General features: G+C 36.4%; 1 protein-coding gene across 5 annotated transcripts in view; it reads left to right on the top strand.

Annotated features, from left to right (window-relative positions):
* The first annotated feature begins 6,930 nt into the window (after positions 1-6,930).
* Positions 6,931-22,861, top strand: part of ATG4C (autophagy related 4C cysteine peptidase) — a 96,156-nt gene continuing 80,225 nt past the window's right edge. Inside the window, exons 1-2 of one of the 5 annotated variants that reach the window (XM_019449042.2) lie at positions 6,935-7,075; positions 14,406-14,506. The gene's annotated coding sequence lies outside the window, so the exon portion shown is untranslated. Of the gene's footprint in view, positions 7,076-7,902; positions 8,048-14,405; positions 14,507-22,861 lie in introns of all 5 variants that reach the window. The other 4 variants (XM_019449043.2, XM_019449045.2, XM_019449044.2 and 1 more) reach the window with 4 other exon arrangements.

Raw genomic sequence — 22,861 nt, 5'->3', positions numbered from 1 at the left:
CTTTTTGTGTTCTCACCTGTGCTTCCTTTCCCCTAGCCCAATCCTCTACTTTTCTCCCTCTGAAATCTTTCCATTCCTTCTTTCATGCTCTAATTTGCTAAAACCTAGTTCTCCTCATAGAATTCTTATTTCACATCCTGGTTTTAATGAATGCTGACTTTTCTCTGAATTCGGTCTCCCTGAAACTTTCTTGAATTTATGTGGGTTGGTTTTTTGTTTTGTTTTTTTTTTTTTTTTTTTGGTCTTTTTGTTCTCACTTACTCATGCACACCAGGTCCAGAGATGAATTCAGCTTTCTCCTCATTCTGTAATCCTCTGCTCTTATGTAAAAATCCTATTCCCTGAAGAATTTTGAGACATTTGTATACACCATTCTCTACCCTACCTCACTTCTGGCTAGGAGCTTACATCTCTATCTGCCTAGCTCACAATCTTATCCATGCCCATGTTTTTTGTTTTTTTTTTTCAATTGTTATTTAAAGTTAATTACTCCTAAAGGTATATATATTCAGCTCAAATCTTCCTCTTAAACTTCATATCTAACTGTCTTCTGGACATAGCCATCTGACAACTCTTAAGCATTCCTTTTTTTTTTTTTTAATTTAATTTATTTATTTATTTATTTATTTATTTATATTTTGAGAGAGAGAGAGAGAGAGAGAGTGCAAGTGGGAGAAGGGCAGAGAGAAGGAGAGAGAGAGAATCCCAAGCAGGCTCCACACTGTTAGCACACAGCCCGATGTGGGACTCAAACTCACTAACCGTGAGATCATGACCTGAGCTGAAATCTAGATCAGGACGCTCAACCAACTGAGCCACCCAGGTGCCCATATTTTTAATTAATTTATTTATTTAAAAAATTTTTTTTAAATTTATCTTTGAAGGAGAGAGAGAGAGAGAGACAGAGTATGAGCGGGGGAGGAGCAGAGAGAGAGGGAGACACAGAATTCGAAGCAGGCTCCAGGCTCTAAGCTGTCAGCACAGAGCCCGATGTGGGGCTCGAACTCACGGAGTGTGAGATCATGACCTGAGCCGAAGCTGGACGCTCAACCAACTGAACCGCTCAGCGCCCCCTATTTATTTTTTTATTTTTTAAGTAGGCTTCATGCCCAGTGTGGAGCCCAACACAGGCCTTAAACTTACTGCCCTGAGATCAAGACCTGAGCTGAGATCTCAGATGCTCAACTGACTGGGCCACCCAGGTGCCCCTTGAGATTTTATTTTTAAGTAATCTCTACACCCAATGCAGGGCTTGAACTCACAATCCTGAGATCGAGAGTAGTATGCTCTTCTGACTGAGCCAGCCAGGCGCCCTAAGCATTCGTAATTCAACATCTGGAAAATCAGAAAACCAGAAACTTAGAAATCTTTCTTGATTCCTTCTCCTCTTCACACCTCTTCTTGATTCTATTATCCTAATATCTCTGACCAATTCTTTTTGCTCTTTCCTTATCACTATTTACTTCAGACTTCCCATTTTTTAAACTGAATTATGAAAACAATCTCCTAACTGTTCTTTCCAGCCCAAATCATTCCCTGTAATACCACAACCAGCAGCCTAAAATGTCATTCCCTAAATGGCTACCTATATAACCAGGTTAAACTCCAAGATTCTTATCACAGTACACAAGACGCTTTTAAGGAAATAGCCCCCGTCTGTCTTTCCAGTCTTGTATTGGACCATTCCCTCCCTCTCGTGTTCCAACTATAATGAATTTATGTTATTCCACATTGGTTGAGACTCCCTCTTCTGCAGCTGGTTAATTTTTTTTTATTTATTTTTTAAAATTTACATCCAAGTTAGTTAGCATAGAGTGCAACAATGATTTCAGGAGTAGATTCCTTAATACCCCTTACCAATTTAGCCCATACCCCCTCCTACAACCCCTCCAGCAACCCTCAGTTTGTTGTCCATATTTATGAGTCTCTTATGTTTTGTACCCCTCCCTGTTTTTATATTATTTTTGTTTCCCTTCCCTTATGTTCATCTGTTTTGTCTCTTAAAGTCCTCATATGAGTGAAGTCATATGATATTTGTCTTTCTCTGACACTAATTTCACTTAGCATAATACCCTCCAGTTCCATCCACGTAGTTGCAAATGGCAAGATTTCATTCTTTTTGATTGCCGAGTAATACTCCATTATGTATATATACCACATCTTCTTTATCCACTCATCCATCGATGGACATTTGGGCTCTTTCCATACTTTGGCTATCATCGATAGTGTTGCTATAAACATTGGGTGCGTATGCCCCTTTGAAACAGCATACCTGTATCCCTTGGATAAATGCCTACTAGTGCAATTGCTGGGTTATAGGGTATTTCTATTTTTAATTTTTTGAGGAACCTGCATACAGTTTTCCAGAATGGCTGCACCAATTTGCATTCCCACCAGCAGTACAAAAGAGATCCTCTTTCTCTGCATCCTCACCAACATCTGTCATTGCCTGAGTTGTTAATGTTAGCCATTCTGACAGGTGTGAGGTGGTATCTCACTGTGGTTTTGATTTGTATTTCCCTGATGATGAGTGATATTGAGCATTTTTTCACATGTCGGTTGGCCATCTGGATGTCTTCTTTGGAGAAGTATCTATTCATGTCTTTTGCCCATTTCTTCACTGGATGTTTGTTTTTTGGGTGTTGAGATGTGTTGAGTAAGAAGTTGCTGCAGTGATGGTCAAAGAGGTTTTTGCCTGCTTTCTCCTCAAGGATTTTGATGGTTTCCTGCCTTACATTTAGGTCTTTCATCCATTTTGAGTTTATTTTGTGTATAGTGTGAGAAAGTGATCTAGGTTCATTTTTCTGCATGTCATTGTCCAGTTTTCTCAGCACCACTTGCTGAAGAGGCTGTCTTTATTCCATTGGATATTCTTTCCTGCTTTGTCAAAGATTAGTTGGCCATAGAGTTGTGGGCCCATTTCTGGGGTCTCTATTCTGTTCCATTGATCTGAGTGTCTGTTTTTGTACTACTACCATACTGTCTTGATGATTACAGCTTTGTAATAAAGCTTGACGTCTGGGATTGCGATGCCTCCTGCTTTGGTTTTCTTTTTCAAGATTGCTTTGGCTGTTCGGGGCCTTTTCTGGTTCCATACAAATTTTAGGACAGTTTGTTCTAGCTCTGTGAAGACTGCTGGTGTTATTTTGATAGGGATTACATTGACTATGTAGCTTGCTTTGGGTAGTATGGACATTTTAACAATATTTGTTGTTCTTATCCAGGAGCATGGAATCTTTTTCCATTTTTTTGTGTCTTCTTCAATTTCTTTCATAAGCTTTCTATAGGTTTCAGTGTATAGATTTTTCTAGTTAATTATTTTTATCATTTATCTCAGGAATTTCTCATCTAGGGTCCCTCAAATTGAGAGTAACTGACAATACTTATTCTCTTAATACCTTGTTCATACCTCTATCATAATGTTTATCACACTGTATCATGGACCATAATTTTCTATCTGAATTCTCTTCATATTTCCAAAGTGCTGGATATTTAGTACGTATAACCTGTGAATATAGATCCTGAGCTGCATTTTAAGATGAAGGTTTATTTTGCAGCACTTGCTGAATGTGGTTTTGAAAGGAATAGGAAGATGGAATAATATTGCATTTAGGAAGGAAGCTGAGTTCACTGAAGTTGTTTTCAAAATTATGGGGATTCTGTGCATGTTTGCAGGTTGAGGTAAACGGGGCAGTGAAGAAAGAGAGGTTGAAGACGTAGGAGAAGTGACAGAAATAAGGTCATTTGGGAAGGAGAAAAGGTTTTAAGTTATCCTCAAAATAATTTTTTAGCTTTTAGAAGCCTACAAGTTATTTGTCTCATTAAGGGCTGAGTTCATTTTATCTAAAGATAATATCCTTGATCAGGGATTTATGTTACACATTTACTTATTAAACAGAACTTTCATCTTTACTTGGGTCCAGGAGGGAGATGGATAAAGAAGTACACTTGGTAGAAGTTAAGGATTAAAAGTTCACTAACAAAAATCTGGAGTTGTATCACAGTCAATGCTACTAGAATGGCTGGTATACTTTCAAAGGACAGTATATGCCTGGGATATGATGACATTTTATAAAGGTCTTGACACTTAAGATAAATGTTGTTATATATACCCATACACAGCAGTAAATGCTCTTTCATGATTTTTGAGTGTACCATTCTGATTAATCAAATATTATGGTTTTAATACTTATTATACAATCTGAATTACTAATGAAGAAAATGAAACACAGATGTTAAAAATAGCTTATATTAAAACTACACAGTATGAATAGAGAGGGAGTTTCAGGGCCTCAGATATCACAGTGAACTCCCACAACACTTATGGAGAGTAAGTTACTCTGAACAAAGTACTGTGTTAGAGCTAAGAGGGACACAGATGTTTAAGATGTGGCTCCTGCCTTTTAGAATGTGTATTAGCTCTTGCAGAGTTATGATTAACCGAATACATAAGTGATGTTTAGAAGACAACGTTACACATATTTTACTTCCCACTTTCCATTCTGATAAAGCTCTCTTATCTTATTTTCATTTCCCTTTTAAATCTTTCCTGTGCTTCAGAAATAGACTTTAGTGGCTAAGCAGAGTGTTTTGTCCCTAGCAGCACTCACTGTGTATTTGTTGAACTCAGACGAATATCTTGTATGGTTTTGATTTTTGTGTGCTTGGCAATTGGCTGAATTGGAAACTCAAAGACACAGTTAAAAATGAGAAGGGAGGGGTGCCTGGGTGGCTCAGTCAGTTAGGGGTCTGACTTCAGCTCAGGTCATGATATTACAGTTGAGCCCTGCATCAGGCTCTAAGCTGACAGCTCAGAGCCTAGAGCCTGCTTCAGATTCTGTGTCCTGCTCACTCTCTGCCCCTTCCCTACTCCTGTTCTGTCTGTTTGTCTGTCTCTCTCAACAATGAATAAACATTAAAATTTTTTTTAAATGAGGACATTGCTGAGTACTGCAGCTGCAAGAATCTCTTTTAAAAACCTACAGTCTGTTACATAAATTATGTACTCTTTAAACTTTTTTCCACGTTCATTTACACAATTGATCATTGAAACTGCTTTAGGATATGTATATCAATTATTTAGCATATTTTAAAAGCTTCCTTAATAACATCTTTAATAAGTGGATGCAATTTTGTATTTACTGCAAACAGTTATGAATAACAGATAACCTAATTATAGTTTATCATTACCTCTAATCATTACAATGGAAATGTTTCTCTCATTGCATTCATATTGTTTTGGTGCATGAGTATGGAAAGCAGCAGATTGTTTTCTGTGATCATAGATTTTAAATATTTACTTGCTAGTGCTGCATAATTTAGCACACTGGAGTTGGGAAGCAGTTTGTATGGTAGTGGGTGCCATGTCCGTGTTACAGAATACAATTACCCTCTGTGACTTCTATGTGAGGTTATAAAAATGGTAAGTATTCTACTCCATTTTTCCAACCAATTAAAATCTGTTTTGCTGTAAATCCACAGAAAACCAATGTTAATGGTATATGTCAATTTTATTTTGTAAAATTACCACATTGTTTAAGGATTCAAGCATTGTTTCTCATGGCCTGTTAGTGCAAAATATAAAAAATAAAATACATTCATTCTTGGTAATCCAAATCTTTATGAAAGTAACAAAAAGGCATACAGACAGCTTGTTCAATGCGTGCTATCTGTCCTAAGAAATCAAAACAAAGTCTGTATTTTAAAATATGGAATCACAGACTAATGAGGCAAGATAAGTCAGTTTGTTAAATCTAATAAATGTTGCATTTATGATCTTGTGTAATTGGTTACTTGGTTGCCCTACCACAGAACAGAAAATAAATAGTTCCAGTTATCTGTTTTTGTAAGAATAATGAAAATAATCCAAACCGTTAACTTGTTAAAAAAGTGAAAAACACTAAAAAAAGTTTATTTTTGAGAGAGCAAAAGGAGGGGAGGGCACAGAGAGAGGGGGACAGAGGATCCAAAGAGGGCTCTGCGCTGTCAGCAGAGATGTGGGGCTCGAACTCATGAACAGTGAGCTCAGGACCTGACCTCAAACGACTGAGCCACCCAACCACCCCAAAAGTGAAAAACATTTTAAAATTTAATTTTTAACTTTCAACCCTTCGATCTGAAAGGTTTCTTTTCCCTTGTAGGTACATAGTCCGGTAATACAGACTGTTAATTTTTTACTCCCAGGTCCTACTATAATTTCCTACGCAATTCAGAAGCATGCCTGGCAGACCTTGTTCCAACGCAATCTTTCAGTACTGCAAAACGACCTAGGATTACACTTTGCAATACGTTAGTATTTCCCTCACACTCCTTACGAGTATGGATAAAAATTTCCATCTCATAAAAAGCCTTTATACCGTCCTGTGTTTCAATCCTTGAAAAATAAAAGGAATGTGGAAAATCAGCGCACACATTCCTTAATATTTTATAACTTTCTGTCTATCAGTCTCAACTACAGCTTGGCTTAGACAACCTTCACAACAGGATAGAAAGGAATATATGTATCTTTATCAAAGTGAGGCTTGGTAGGAAAGTCTACATTATTACAAGAAATTTAGTGACTCCTCTGAAAACACATCTGGGATCTCCGGGTGTCAGGTGAAAACTGAAAAAAGAGGGGCGCAGCGCATGTTGGGTCTTGTAGTTCCGCGCTGAAGGAGGAGGCGTGGCGTGGCGTTGCATGCTGGGAGTTGAAGTCCAATTGTTCCGCGGGAACTCAAAGCAGACACAATGTGGCTTGTCTATTAGAGACATTGCTTACAGAAACATACTTTCCCTTGGCTCTGCGCTTGCCGTATTGGTGACCTAGGGGTTGGGATGGCAAAGAGCGGGGAAAAAGGGATGGATGAAGTGAGTGGGTCATGGGCCTGTGGGCGGTTGATATTGCTACGGCCAATCAAAAGGATTTAATGCCCCGGAAGTGGCTGACATACTGGGTTCGAAAGGGAGGCCTTTCCTCTTACTACGGTGGCCGGGAAGCTCGGGATGCCTGTGGCTGCGGCGCTGAGGTCGGAGCGTCTGCGTGTGTGAGGGCTGCTTTTGGGGCGGCTGCTGCTAGAGCTGGAACACTTCCCGGGTTGGTGGCTCTTGCACATTTTTTACACCTTTCCAGTTCTGTTTCGGTGAGGGGCGACTTGAGCCTAGCGGAGTCAGGAGAAGGTTGGGACTTAGCGTCTCTGGTACCCAAATGACCGGGTTTTGGGGGGACCCACCTTCAGTGGAGATCCTGTGACCAACCGTTTACGCTCTCTGAGGGTTTTGGCACCTCCCTCATCTACTTTTTAGTGTAATTTGCCTTCTGACCTCTTGCCCTACCCGGGCTCCAAACCTAACTAACCATAAGCCTTCCTGTGGGCTGCTTGTTCCCCCCTCTCCTTGTGGCTTTTAGGTATTCCAGATACGACCTCTTGTCCACTAAGCTATCACATCCGTTTAACTTGTTTCCATTAAAAAAGAAAAGGCATGAAAAAAAAAATTAGATTCTCAAGATCTCAATCTTATCATTCCTAACACCTTATCTCCTTTTTGGCCTTTGTTACTGCTGCAGACCTTAACACTCGCCTGAATATCTTAATGCCTTTCCCTCCAGAAATTAACGTTCACTCTATTTGGTTCTTAGTCACCCTCAACTCTAACACCTTCATCTACGTCTAAGGGCTTCATAGGCTGGAGGTTCGAATACATTCTTATGATGACTGGTGAATGTGAGAGATTTCAGTGGTCATCTCAGCATGACTGCTTATTGAGTTTATATTTCTTAACATTTTTTGGCTTACATTTTCATTTTGTGTTATTTTCCAAGAGGTTTGATGCTACCTTACAGTTAAAGTAGAATACTTTGTCCTACAGCTTTTTGTATCTGAATTACTTAGGTGGGATTTTTTCCCCTCTATTCCTACTCAGAATATGTGTCCCTACTGGAATTTGCAATGATTTTGTGTCAGTTAATGGACACAACGGAGTGCTCGTTCCTTCTTGCTTGGTTGTGATTTGTAATTAGATTATGAGTCATTGAAAGTACCCAGAGGGATTGGAAAAGCTTTGAAAGGTAAAGTCTATGTATGTTCCAACTTACAAATTAATAAAGCCTGTTTGCTGAACAAGGAAGATTCTAATTCTAAGAGTTTCTAATTGGTCTAGTAATCTGATATGATATTCGATTATAAATTAATTCTCTGTAAAATTTGGGGAATTGTTTCAAGTTAATAAGTAGTCAGTATAAGGAATTGTATAGTTTAGTAAAAAAAAAAAAGTTTAAAAACTATTTAACTGATATTCTTTCTGTAAAATAGAATGCAAATATGTTGAAAAGTTTATTTGTTGTAATTGTTTATGGTGTATTTTTATATATTTTGATAAATCTGGTAAAACAGCACTGTATACGATTCATTAATGTTTTGTAGACAGAAATTTTTGTACTTCCTGGCTTTATGGGGACTGTGTAGCTCAAATAAGTCTGCAGCTTTTCTTCTATTCTGATTATTGCACTATGGAAATCCTAACAGTAAAACTTTTGTTCTTCTTTAAGCATTTAAATACAATCTGTATATGTCAGTAAAATATAAATATTAATACTTGTACCCTGTCAAATGGGAATTATTCCTAATCAGAAATGGTTTCAGCCATGCTTACAATTTGGAGCTAAATATATAATATTTCATATGTAATTCACTCATAGAATTCTTGATTAGATAAATGTTAAGGGGCTAGACATTACTCAAACTTTATATTTTCTTGAGATTTTGTTGATTTAGTAGGCATCCACTGAATATGTCTTACTATTTAGCGATCATGACAAAATCATCAAAACATTTATTGAGAGCATCCTGTTGTTCTCAGCTCTGTAGTAGATGCTATTAAAGCATTACTGCACTTAATATAACAACTTCGTGAGCTGCTGAATAGTTACATTTAGCAGATTGAGAAACTGAACCTCAAAGAGTTCAAGTCATTTAGTCCAGGTCATTTGACTCTTCCCACTCAACCACAGCTGCCAAGATGTATTCTCTACCCTGGAATATATAAGGAGCATTAATTCAGTAAGTATTTATTGAAGCAGCTGTTATGTACCAGATACTCTTCTAGGTGCTGGAGATATAACAGTGAACAAAAGAGACAAAAGTAAGTTCTTGGGGAGCTTACACTATAGCAGAATGTATGGCATGTAAACCTTGCCTTCAAGAAGCTGCAAATATAGCCAATATGCATTAGATTTTATGTATTTTAGAATGTTAAAGTTGAAAAAAGAGATTAACTAGGAAAGATTTAATGAAGAAGATGGGATTTAATGTAGAACTAAAATAGTGTATATAGAATTGGTAGGTAGAAACTTGAAGAAAAGTGATTTTAGCTTGAGGCATAAAAATAACAAAATTCTGAATTGTAAGGGAGACAGGGGAGAGGGAGGGACAGATAACTGGACTGCTTTTCAGTAACTTGCACACACAAGTGCGCAGTATTGGTTGAATTTGAAGCAAATGTTTAAATGAATGAAGCTATGACAAGAGTTCAGATATGAAGCAAAGAGGGATTAGATAGATCTACTGTTATTATAGTGGGACTGGAAGACAGGAATGCATTTGATAGCTGTTGATGAAAGAACCAGTAGGTTCTGTTAATTATTAAATATTGGGAGTAGGGTGGTGGCCAAAGGAGAAGGGAGGCTACATTACCAAGTTTGAACTGATTGGACCAGGTGTGTTGTAGATTTATTTACTTATTTCATCAAATCATGAGGTTTTAGAAAAAATTCCAAGATACACCTTTGTTTATGAATCACTATGAAAGAAGAAAATATTGCCAATTAAACAAAGATCGTCAACTATAAGTTGTATTCATTTTCAGAGTTAAAATGTGAAAATGTGTGATCTAGAAATGATGAAATGAAATACTCCTTATAATGGTTGGTGGACCTTATAACCATTTTCCCCCCTGTTTATAAATAAACTTGCAATCTTTGACATGCATTCAGTTATTTAGCATTTATTTATTAACTGGGCACTCTTCTCGGTCACAATGATGAAATGGCGAGCTTCATCACAGAACTACCCTCATAGAACTTACTGTGTAACAGGGGAGGCAGACATAAATCAAATGTTCAAAGATATTTAAAGTTCCAGCTATTGTAAGTGCTATAAGAGAGGACTTGATGTTATACAGAGGAAACACTGTTTACAAGAGGGACAGCAGTGTGGATGGGAAGAGGCCAGATTAGAGACGATTATATCTTGGGCCAGATGGTGGTGAAGATAGAAGTGATGGATTTAGAGATATTTAGGAGGTGGAACGAGGTGATGGATTGGACATGAGGAAAGAGGAAGAGGAAGGTGCTGCCACCACTAGGTTTTTGGCTTATGTAACTGGATGGATAGTGGTATAGTTCACTAAGCGAACACTGTAAGATGACCAGGTTTGGAGGGACATGGTTTATTTGTTAATATTTTTTATGGTGGCATTAGTTTTCAAGGTTAATTGCTTATTCTTTTTTTTTTCTTTTATGTCATTGTTTTAATTAAGTATATTTGAGGAATGATGTACCTGAAATAAATTTTTTCAGTTTTTTTTTTTTTCTTGAGAGCAGGGATAAAGTTCTAGATGAAAGCATGTTGGTATTCGTTTTGAATTTATATGTAACATTCAGCCATATATATGAATAGGTAACTGAGTACAGTTATATATGATCTTTATTTTCACGTGGGATTTGGCAATACATTGGGCTTCTGGTTAAATTCTAGCTTTTTCATTCAGTTAGTGTATATGTAAATTTAAATGTGTATTTGGGAAGAAAGGCATGCTTTTGATTTTTCCTTGAAATGGCTCCTTTGTGTAATTTTTCATAAATTTTGAATCAGTACAGTTTATTTTTAAAATTTTACATTTCATAGTAAAGCAGTGGAAGAGCAAAGAGCATGGGCTCTGGAGTCAGACTGCCTGGATTCAAGATGTGTTTTGCTATTTACTAGCAGTATGACCTTGTAGTAGTTATTTAGTCTTCCAAGCCTTTTTTCCTCTTAATCTGTAAGATGAGGATAATACTAGTATCTGTGTTACAGAGTTGTTAAAAGGATTAAATGATATGTAATATATGCATAGGTTAACAAAATTACTGGTACAGAGTTTGTGTTTATTTTTATTAGAGATATGTGGTCTGAAATTATCTGTGTATCTGTATTAACATTTTAATTTTAGAGATCCTTGTAACTAATAGATCCCAATTGGAGAAAGAATTTGGCTAGTCATATTTGGATTTGGAATAAATATTACTTAGCATAGTTCTGCTAATTTATAATTGTCCTAGATGACTTACCACATGTCATCTTTTAAGAATTTTCGTCAGATATTATGTTTAGTCTACAGCTATCATAGGAAACTAATGGTGTCTTGGTTTGTAATTACTTATTATTTGTTAGAATTAGTACTTTTATTTTTAGCTAAACCTTTCTGAACTTCATACTTGATTTTAGCACTTATGGATAGGATGAATAAGTTAGACTTAATATAGCCTGATCAGCTGCATGAAAGTAAATTTAATTTCCACCCTACTTTTTCTTCCAACTTTTTTCTTTTGAAAGTTTCAAACCTATAAAAAAGCTGAAAGAATAGTACAGCAAATATCTGCACATCTTTTACTTAGATTCACTAGTTGTTAACATTATACCTCATTTGTTTTTTCTCTCTCTAAATACACACACATGCATGCTTTTTTTTTTCATGCTGAACCATTGGAAACTGAGGTTGGAGACATCATGACACTTCACTCCTAAATTCTTCGCCATACATCTCGTATGAATTAGGACATTTTCCTACATAGCTATAATGCTGTGGGCACACCCAAGTAATTTAACCCTGATTGATATTATTTAATGTATAGGCCATATTAAAAAATTTGAATTTATCCAAATGTTTATCAGTAACCTCCCTTATAGCTTAAAAAACATACTGAATCCAATCAGAGATTATGAATTTTCTTAGTTGTCATGTTTGTTTTATTCTTCCTCCTTCCTGTTTTTTTTTTTTTTTTTGGTCTTTTAAGACTGACATTTTTTTTAATTAAAAAAATTTTTTTTATTTTTGAGACAGAGTGACAGAGTATGAGTGGGGGAGGAACAGAGAGAGGGAGAATCCAAAGCTGGCTCCAGGCTCTGAGCTGTCATCGCACAGAGCCCAGCACAGGACTTGAACTCATGAGCTACGAGTTCATGACCTGAGCTGAAGTCAGATGCTTAACCGACTGAGCCACCCAGGCGCCCCTCAAGACTGATATTTTTGAAGACTCTAGGCTATTTTGTTTTGTAGATTTTTTTATTAAATTTTTTTTTCTTAATGTTTATTTATTTTTGAGAGAGAGAGAGAGTGCTAGAGGGGGAGGGACAGAGACAGAGAGGGAGAGACAGAATCCGAAATAGGCTCCAGGCTCTGAGCTGTCAGCACAGATGCCAGCACAAAGCCCAATGAGGGGCTTAAACCCACGAACTGTGAGATCGTGATCTGTGCCAAAATGAAGAGTTGGATGCTCAACTGACTGAGCCACCCAAGTGTCCCCCCTCCCCCCCTTTTTTTTCTTTTTTTAAAGTAGGGTCCATGCCCAATGTGGAGCTTGAACTCATGACCCAGAGATCAAGAGTCGCATGCTCTACCGACTGAGCCAGTCAGGTGCCTCACTGTTATTCTTTTTTTGATGATTAAATTATCTCAAATCTGATTAGTCCCTTCAAGCCAGTTCCTATGGCCTTTGCATATGTCCATGTTGGTATTTGGGCATATTCTTAATTTTTTGTACAAAAGATGTTCCAGGCTCACCTTGTATATTCCTTGCTTAAGACCTGGAGTTAGCCATTTTGCAATGGAGTCCTGGTTCAATTTATTGGAAAACAGTACTCAGAAACCAAGATTTGGGCATTGAATATACTCACTGCTACTGGAGTATCACTGCTTTTAGGCTCTTTAAATAAATGGACACACATGCGCGCGCGCGCACACACACACACATTTTTTAAAAGAAATCATGAATTTATAGGATGCTTTCAATTCGGATTCAGAACCACAGAGTTTATCTTCACCTTCTGTCAGTTCATATTTGTATCTCCCTTTTCCTACAGGGAGAATTCCGATTCAAAACTGTATTAATATATTTACCCATCTATCCTATAAAACATTTAAGTTAGTTTTGGAATTACTATACTGATACTCTCCAACAACAGATTTACCACTTAAAGATTTCTTTGCCATTTTATGTCCTTAGACTATATTCCACTAAAGATGTATAGTCAAATTATATGTTCCAAGTCATTTGAATTTTTTTTCTGTGATTATGTTTTCAATTAAAAATATAAAGATCTTACTAAACTAATTTTTTGTAGACTCTGTAAGTTATCTAGTAAAATGACTAAAGTAGCCATAATAATTTAAAACTTCAGCAATAATATATAGTTATAGGGAACTCCAGAATAGTTATATCAGGTAGAAAATATGCAGTTTTTATCTTTGTAAGGCTGTAAACTTGTAGCTCTATTTTCAAATTGATACACTATTGTTTAAAATTAGGAATGATGAGAAAATGACATCAAACAATTCCATTTATAAGCCAAAACAATTGTGTTTGTGAACATTTTAAACAATGCTCTTCTTTTGAGTGATGATACAATTCAAGCATTAATCTTTAACAATAGACATAATTGTTGAGGGTACTTTAGCACATTCCTAAGGAATATGGCTAGTGTTATCCTCATTTATACCCAGAATAGTAAGATTTATGTTATTTGTGTGTCCTTGGTCTTTGTATTTGAAGAGTGCCAGTTGTGACTGTGTGTGATTTTTTTCATATGTGAATATTCTCATTGGAAAGGGGGAAAATATTTCTCTGAATAATTATAACATTTTATATTTCTACTGTGAGACATACCATGTTCTGTCTTGAGTTCTGGTTAGTTATAAACATCTTTCATATTAGAATGTAAGTTTAATGGGGTCAGGAACTGGGTTTCATGGCTCATTGTATCTCCCATAGTTCCTTATGAAAGTAACCAAATACTTGATGAATGAATTAATGTGATATTTTGTGTTTAAGTGAGGTATAATTATTAGTCTCAATAATATGGATGCACCTTTTTGTAGTAGAAGTAAACTAATGGAATGGGACTTGGAAAAGGTCTTATCCATATTTACATGTTAAACCTCAAAATCACTGTCTGAAATTGAATTTCCCATCTTCCCCTTTAGCCTTCTCCTATTGGGTTAACTGTTTCTGTTAATGGCATTATTATCCTCCTAGACATCAGACCTGAAATCTCAGAGTCACTTTAGTGTTTCCTGTATGTACGTATATAAACATTCATATATTTGTATGATGTTGGTAGTTCTACCATGTCACCTTGTTGCTTATATCTCATTTCTTATCCCCTTACCAGTATTCTGACTGAGACCCTCATTAACACTCATATAGCAGTCTTCTGACTAATTGAAGAAATTGAGAATATTTAATGTGGAAAAGAGATGATGCAGCTGGGAGGTGGGTGGGAGGGTATGGGAGGTCTTTATATGATGGGTTATCAAATGTAAGACAGATTAGTTTCAGAAGGCCCAACCAGGATCAGTTGGTAGAAATTAAAAGGATACAGACTTTCGGTTCCATATGTCTTTCAGACAAGTGAAGTTGTTTAAAATGAGCTGGAATGGGGCGCCTGGGTGGCTCAGTGGGTTAAGTGTCCGCCTTCACCTCAGGTCATGATCTCATGGCTCATTAGTTCGAGCCCCATGTCGGGCTCTGTGCTGACAGTCCAGAGCCTGGAGCCTGCTTCAGATTCTGTCTCCCTCTGTCTCTGCCCCTCCCTGGCTCGTGCACACTCTCTCTCTCTCTCTCTCTCAAATATAAACAAACATTAAAAGAATTTATAAAATGAGCTGGAATAATATAGTTATATGGATACTCTAGAATAATTATGTTAGTAAAGAAAAATAGTTTAAAACACTATCAGGCTTGGGGCGCCTGGGTGGCTCAGTCGGTTAAGCGTCTGACTTCAGCTCAGGTCACGATCTCGCGGTCCGTGAGTTCGAGCCCCACGTTGGGCTCTGGGCTGATGGCTCAGAGCCTGGAGCCTGCTTCCGATTCTGTGTCTCCCTCTCTCTCTGCCCCTCCCCCGTTCATGCTCTGTCTCTCTCTGTCTCAAAAATAAAAGTAAAACGTTAAAACACTATCAGGCTTTTAAATTTATAGCTCAGTACTTAAAGCTCATTAAGTACTGAGCGCCCTGTTTTGGAGGTGTTCCCTAGAAGCTGGGTGAATGCACTTGGCTAGGATGTTGTAAAGGAGATCTCACTGCTATATAGGTGGTTGAATATGATTAATGATTAGTGAGTGAGTTTGAACCAGACAGCAGGTTAGATTCCGGTGGGTGGGAGTGTTTTGTTTTGTTTTTTTAATTTTTGAAATTCACACATTTTCTTTCATTGTACACTGTAGGTTAGGAGAGATTACTGATAGATTGGAGTGCATTATGTGGGAAAAAATGGTTAAGAACTGTTATTAATATTACTACTCTCTGGTTACTAGATACTTGGTAAATTCCCTTTGAATCCTGAGATTCTGAAATCCTTCCATACTTGTAGAGGTTAGGTTAATTTTGTCAATTAAATGATTTGACCCTGTATGTTGCTTCTTATATCCAGACTACATATTTAACCGCTTGCAAAGTTGTATTTTGAAGTATGGAGGCTCCAACCATTCATAGTTACCCCAGACTTACAGACCCCAGAGGTTATGTGATATTATTAAAATTTATTTATCAAATTATAGTAAATATTCTATGCTTCTTAGAGATAAGATCAAGATGAAGTAAGTATTATATGATCTTAGAGATAAGATCAAGAAGATCCAAGGAATACTTAAGGCAGGCCAAGTATCATTAATACTTCTTACTATAATTTTCAAGTAAATGAGGTCATTTAAACTCCTTATATCCTGTTTAGATTGTTATGATGACGACTTTACAGTCTGAACATGTACTGCACAAATGGAGGCTTTTGCCTGTAGGAACTTGATAGCAAGGCCACATTTGAGGGTAAATGAATGCTCAGTACTTAGTGTCTTCTTTGTAATTTCTACTAGATTTAAGAGAAGAATGCATAAGTAGTACCTTTTATTTGCATTATCATTGTAAAGTAGCTGTGCATTCATGTAGTGTTTTTACCAGGAGGGTGTGATCCTGAGGAGTCGAAAGAATGTTTGTAAGATGTATCCTTAAGGCAAAACTATCTTATTAAAAATGGGTTGTTTTTTTTTTTTGTTTTTTGTTTTTTTTTACTATTTTTGAGAGAGAAAGGGAGAGAGCACGAGCCTGTGAGCAGGGAAAGGGCAGAGTGAGAGGGTGACAGAGGATCTAAAATGGGCTCTGTGCTGACAGCAGAGAGCTTAATGCAGAGCTCGAACTCATGACCTGAGCTGAAGTCAGATGCTCAGTTGACTGAGCCACCCAGGTGCCCCTTTTATCCTTCTTTAAAATTTTTTTTTTTTTAACGTTTATTTATTTTTGAGTCAGAGAGAGACAGAGCATGAACGGGGGAGGGTCAGAGAGAGAGGGAGACACAGAATCCGAAACAGGCTCCAGGCTCTGCACGGTCAGCACAGAGCCCGATGCGGGGCTCGAACTCACGGACAGCGAGATCATGACCTGAGCCGAAGTCGGCCGCCCAACCGACTGAGCCACCCAGGCGCCCCTCATCCTTCTTTTAAAAGCCAGTTTCTTAATATGTGAGTCCTGCCCTTATTATATATCTGTTCCTTTTCTCAGTCTTTTTTATCCTTATCTCTTACTATCATCTACTTTGCCTAACCCTTAGCTCTGAAAGGGGACAATCCAAATAAATATTACCAGTGTTCGCCCTTTCTTCATATTGGTGACTTTTTAAAAGAAATAAACATGCTAGGTTTACAAACAACATTGTTAGACTACCAAGTTCAGTGTAGGAAGATAGAAGATTGGCAAATATAGGAAAAGAGAGAATAGAAATGGATACAGTAATTGATGTTTCTGCAAAGAACTGAGATGGAGGGCAATAAGAGAGCAGAGATGACAGACCAACATATTGAGAGACATTCAAGGTCAGACAAGGGATTAATAATTTGTTACTAAAAGTGCAAGCAGGTAGAAAAGGTTACAGTAGATGAAAACTTAGAATGGACCTCACAGTTCATTTTATTTGATGGTATAGCTAAAAGCACATAAAAATTCTAAATCAATATCTATATTTCATTTTGCTGCAGAATACCGTTTGGGGAAGATGCCCAAGCATACGCAAATCCAGTAAATCTGCAGTGTTTTTGTCGGTTGTACTATGTGACTGAGATATATTCTGTAGAATCAGTTCCTGAAGTTCTGTCAGGAGCTTTTACTTGGCTTTAAATTCTCAGTGGATAAAATATTCTGTCTACTGCCACATGAGAGAGGCTGATTACCTTCATCTGCCCTTCAAGGGCATTGATTTGAGTACCCTTTACATTTATCAGTTTATAATTTATCGACTGTCTTAATGCATGGTTATGGTTAGAAAAGTGACTCTCTAAAAATGACATCTGGGTCTCAATCGATGATTTTCATATCAAGGGTTGTAGCTCTGCTTTCCAAAAGAACTCTGCTTAGTCTTCACTCTGCTTTTCACATAATTAACAGTAAAGTTTAGGAATAAACCTCATCTGATAGCTTTATGTTTACTAAGATAAAATAAAATAGAATTTTCTCTTCTTCACTGCTATTTTTTAATTAAAATGGATTTGTCAGAATGTAAGTAATGAACAGAAATATGGGAATGATGGATGGTAAGATTTATTGTAGTATGCATTAATAAAGTCTACTTGAAAAAAGTTACTTATTTCTCTAAACTTCAAGAAATATGTATAAATCCCTTCTTCAAAGTGGAAATTGGGAACAGTGTTATTTTGATGGTTTTCCAGACTGAGGCTCTGACAGCACTACATAAAATAAACAAGAATTTTGGCATATTGTTTTGATCACTGCAGCAGTGAAACCAGGTATTTTAGATAACAAAAGAGATTGAAATATAATAGGTAATGAGTAAATCATCACTTTATACCTGATAGAATGAATTTTAATTCATTTTTAATTTTTTTTAAAAATTAGGAAAGTTTTTGGAAAGGGAATTTGTGGGTGAGGATAGTTTAGAATTTTGCAATGAGACTGCTGTCAAAGTTCATTGTGGTTTTATTTATTTATTTTTTTGCTCAGTTTAGTTAAACTAAAAGTACTGTTTGTCTTGCCTTTCCTTGGCTTATCTCACACAGGTGTAAAAAAGACATTTTAATAGACTGCATGGACTCAGTTATTAATTTATTCCTTTTCCTCTTTCCAAATCTCACTATTATTTTAAAGAGAAACAAAAATTATGAATTAACTAGGGATTTCCTCTAATTCATTTTATTCAGCCAAAACTGCCATAGGGAATTATATTGAGGAAGTTAAGTTTTCTACATGACTAAATAGCTGAGTGTGATGTCTTTAAGAACAGGAAAAATAAAATTGTTTATCTTAAAAAGGAAAAAGCACTCTGTCAGCATTTTATCTTTCTTACAGTCTGCTTAGGAATTTTGTAATAGAATGTCTTTCTTCTCTGTAGACTTCTTAGTCAAGCAATTTCAGGCACATTTGTAATGTTCTGTATTCAATTTTTAATGGGAGCATTTTTTGAATATTTTGTTAATTTAAAATGTGTTCAATATAAACAGTTTGAATAATAAAGTACAAAAAATTAAGAAAATATGACATTTCATGTCTTAGAGAGTTCTACATTTAGTGTGGACTTCTAGACATTGTTTTTCCATATTTTGTGGTGTGTGCAATTCTATATACATATATAATACGCATATAGATGTGTAAATTGTATTTATACTATTCTCTCTTCCTTTACCTTACTCTATATAAATTTAGTAAACTTTAACTTTTTAGGTTCATAGCAAAATTGAGCAGAGTTCTTACATTACCTCCTGTCCCACAAAACACAGAACCACAACCCCCCCACCCCCAACCAACATCCTGCACGAGAGTGGTACATTTATTACAGTCAAACCTACAGTCACATATCATTATCACTCCAGGTCCATAGTTTATATATTAGGGTTCACTTTTAGTGTACATTGTGTGGGTTTGGATAAATGTATAATAACATGTATCTACAACTGTAGTATTCTAGAGAATAGTTTCTAAAAATCTAAAAACAGTTGCCTAAAAATCCTCTGTGTTCTGCCTATTCATCTTTACGCCTACAGCCCCAATCCCTCACAAACACATATATTTTTACTGCTTCTGTAGTTTTTAAAACATTTTTAAAAAATATTTATTTTGAGAGTGTGTAAGAGAGAGGGCATGAGAGTGAGGGAAGGGCAGAGAGAGAGAGACAGAGAGACAGACAGAGAGAGAGAGAGAGAGAGAGAGAGAGAGAATCCCAAGCAGGCTCCACACTCAGCATGGAGCCCAGTGTGGTGGGACTCCATCTCATGATCTGGGAGATCAAGACCTGAGCCAATATCAAGAGTTAGATGCTAAACCAACTGAGCCACCCAGGTGCCCCTACTGTTTCTGTAGTTCTGCCTTTTCCCGGAATGTACAGTTTGACATACAGTGGCCTCTTAAGATTGGCTTCTTTCACTTAGTAATATACATTTAGTTTTCTTTCATATCTTTTTATGGCTTGATAGCTCATTTAGGTGCCTGGGTAACATTCTTTTGTCTGAATGTATTATAGTTTATCTGTTCACATACTGAAGGACATCTTGGTTGCTTCCAAGTTCCAATAAAACTGCTATAAACATCTGTGTGCAGGTTTTTGTGTGGATTGTTTTCATTTCATTTTGGGTAAATACCAAAGAGCACCATTGCTAAATCATATGCTAAGAGTATGTTTAGTTTTGTAAGAAGCTGCCAAACTGTCTTCCAAAGTAGCTGTAACATTTTGCATACCCATCAGCAATGAGTGAGAGTACATATTGCTTGACATCCTTGCCAGCATTTGGTGTTATCAGTGTTTTGGATTTTGGCCATTTTAATAGGTATGTAGTGGTATCTCATTGTTTTAATTTGATTTCCTGGATAGCGTATGTGGAGAATATATTCATATGCTTATTTTCCATCTTTGGTGAGGTGAATCTGTTTAGGTCTTTGGACCATTTTAAAATTAGGTTGTTCATTTTCTTATTGAGTTTTAAACATCTTTGTATATTTTAAATAGCACACCTTTATCAGATGTGTGTTTTCCAAATATTTTCTCCCAGTCTGTGGCTTGTCTTTTCATTCTCTTGACATTGTCTTTCATAGAGAAGTTTTAAATAAAAAAAATTAATATTTATTTTTGAGAGAGAGAGAGACAGAGAGAGACAGAGAGAGAGAGGGAGACACAGAATCCAAAGCAGGCTCCAAGCTCTGAGCTGTCAGGACACAGCCTGATGTGGGGCTTGAACTCACAAACCACAAGGTCATGACCTGAGTGGAAGTCAGATGCTTAACTGACTGACCCACCCAGGTGCCCTGAGAAGTTTTTAATTTTAATGAAGTCCAGTTTACCAGTTATTTTTTTTAAGGGTTTGTGCCTTTGGTGCTATGTCTAAAAAGTCATTGCCATACTGAAGGTCATTTAGGTATTCTTCCATGTCATCTTCTAGGATTTTTATAGTTTTGTGTTTCACATTTAGGTCTACAGTCCATTTTGAGTTAATTTTTGTAGAAGGTGTATGGTCTTGTCCAGCTCCTTTTTTTTTTTTTTTTTTTTTTTGCATGTGTATGTCCAGTTGTTCCAGCACCATTTATTGAAAAGACTGTCTTTGCTCCATTGTATTGCCTTTACTCCTTTGTCAAAGACCAGTTGACTGTATTTATGTTGGTCTATTTGTGGGCTCTCTATTCTGTTCCATTGATCTATTTGTCTATTCTTTTGCCAGTACCAATAATGTCTTTGTCCGATTTTGGTATTAGGGTAATGCTGACCTCATAGAATGAATTAGGAAGTATTTTCTCTGCTTCTACTGGGAGAGAGTATAGAGAATTGGTACAAATATTTGGTAGAATTCAACAGTGAAACCATCTGAGCCTGATTTTTTTTTTTTGGAAGGTTATTAATTGTTGATTCATATTTTTCTAATGGATATAGACCTATGTAAATTGTCTACTTGTGTGAATTTTGGCAAACTGTCTTTAAAGGAATTGCTTCATTTCATCTAGGTTATCATATTTGTGAGCATAGAACTGTTCATAATATTCCTTTATTGTCCTTTTAATGGCCATGGGATCTGTGGTGATGTCCCCTGTTTCATTTCTGATGTTAGTAATTTGTGTGTTTTCTCTCTCTCTCTCTCTCTCTCTCTCTCTCTCTCTCTCTCTCTCTCTCTCTCTCTCTGTTTTTTTTTCTTAGTTAGCCTGGCTGTAGGCTTGTAGATTTTATTGATCTTTTCAAAGAATCAGCTTTGGTTTTGTTGCTTTTCTCTACTGATTTCTTTCTTTCTGCCTTAATTTTTATTATTTCTTTTTTTTTCTGCTTACTTTAGACTTAATATGCTCTTCTTTTTCTGATTTCCTAAGGTGGAGGCTTAGGTTATTGATTTTAGATCTTTCTTCTTTTCTAATATAGGCATTCCCAATGCTATTAATTCCCTGTAAATTTTAAGGGAATTTTGCGGCATATCACAAATTTTAAGTTGTATTCTCATTTTCATTTAGTTAAAAACATTTCTTAATTTCTCTTGATGTTTCTTATTTGGCCTTGTGTTATTTAGAAGTATTTTGTTTAATCTCCAAGTATTTGGAGATTTTGCAGCCAACTTTCTGTTACTGATTTCTAGTTTAACTCCATTGTGGTGAGAACAAATGTATGGTTTCTATTCTTTTAAATTTGTTAAGAGGTGTTTTATGGCCCAGAATCTGGTCATTCTTGGTGAATATTCCATGTGAACTTAAGAATAATGTGTAATCTATTTTTGTTGGGTGAAGTAGTCTGTCAATTATGTCCAGTTTATTAATGGTCTATTTACTTACTTGTTTTTAAAATGTTTATATATTTTTGAGAGAGAGAGAGAGAAAGAGAGCAAGCGGAGGTGAGGCAGAGAGAGGGGGGAACAGAGGATCCGAAGTGGGCTCCATGCTGACAGCATAGAGCCCGATGTGGGGCTCAAACTTGTGAACTGTGAGATCATGACCTGAGCCAAAGTCTGAGGCTTAACTGACTGAGCCACTCAGGTGCCACTCATGGTGCTATTTAATTCAACACTGTCTTTACTGATTTTCTGCCTGCTGGACCTGTATTTCTGTTAGAGGGATGTTAAAGTCTGTAACCATAATAGAGGATTCATCTGTTTCTTCTTACAATTTTATCAGTTTTGCCTCACATATTTTGATGCTCCCTGAATATCTTTTTATCATAATAAATATAGATCTATATCATAATATGCATATACCATAATTTAGTCATCAGCAGATATTTGTGTCTATTAGCACACCAGTGTGCTAGCTATAAGGATATAGTAGTGAAAAAGACACATTCTCTGCCCTCATGGACTTTATTATTTGAGAAATAATTATGTAAAATGCTTGTTTCTTCAGACTCACCAATTTAATCTCTTATGATGATGAAAAACATACGAAATTCCTTTAATGTGCATTACTTAGATTTAGTAAGTTTGAAAATATTTTTCTGTGTTTATTGGCCTTTTTCTTTGGAATGCCTGGATTTTGGGGGGGGGGGTGTGTTTTTTCCCCTTATTGATTTATAGGAGCTCTTTGTATATTAGAAACATACATAGAACATTTTTCTATGTAATAGATATTGAAGTTTTTCCTAATTGATGAATTGTAATTTAACCTAGTTAAAG

The sequence above is a fragment of the Panthera pardus genome, unplaced genomic scaffold (genome assembly GCF_024362965.1).
Source record: "Panthera pardus isolate Hobbes unplaced genomic scaffold, ASM2436296v1 HiC_scaffold_11, whole genome shotgun sequence".
Classification (NCBI taxonomy): domain Eukaryota; kingdom Metazoa; phylum Chordata; class Mammalia; order Carnivora; family Felidae; genus Panthera; species Panthera pardus.
The sequence above is the reverse complement of the archived record's forward strand: the minus strand, read 5'-3'. Positions and strand labels throughout refer to the sequence as shown.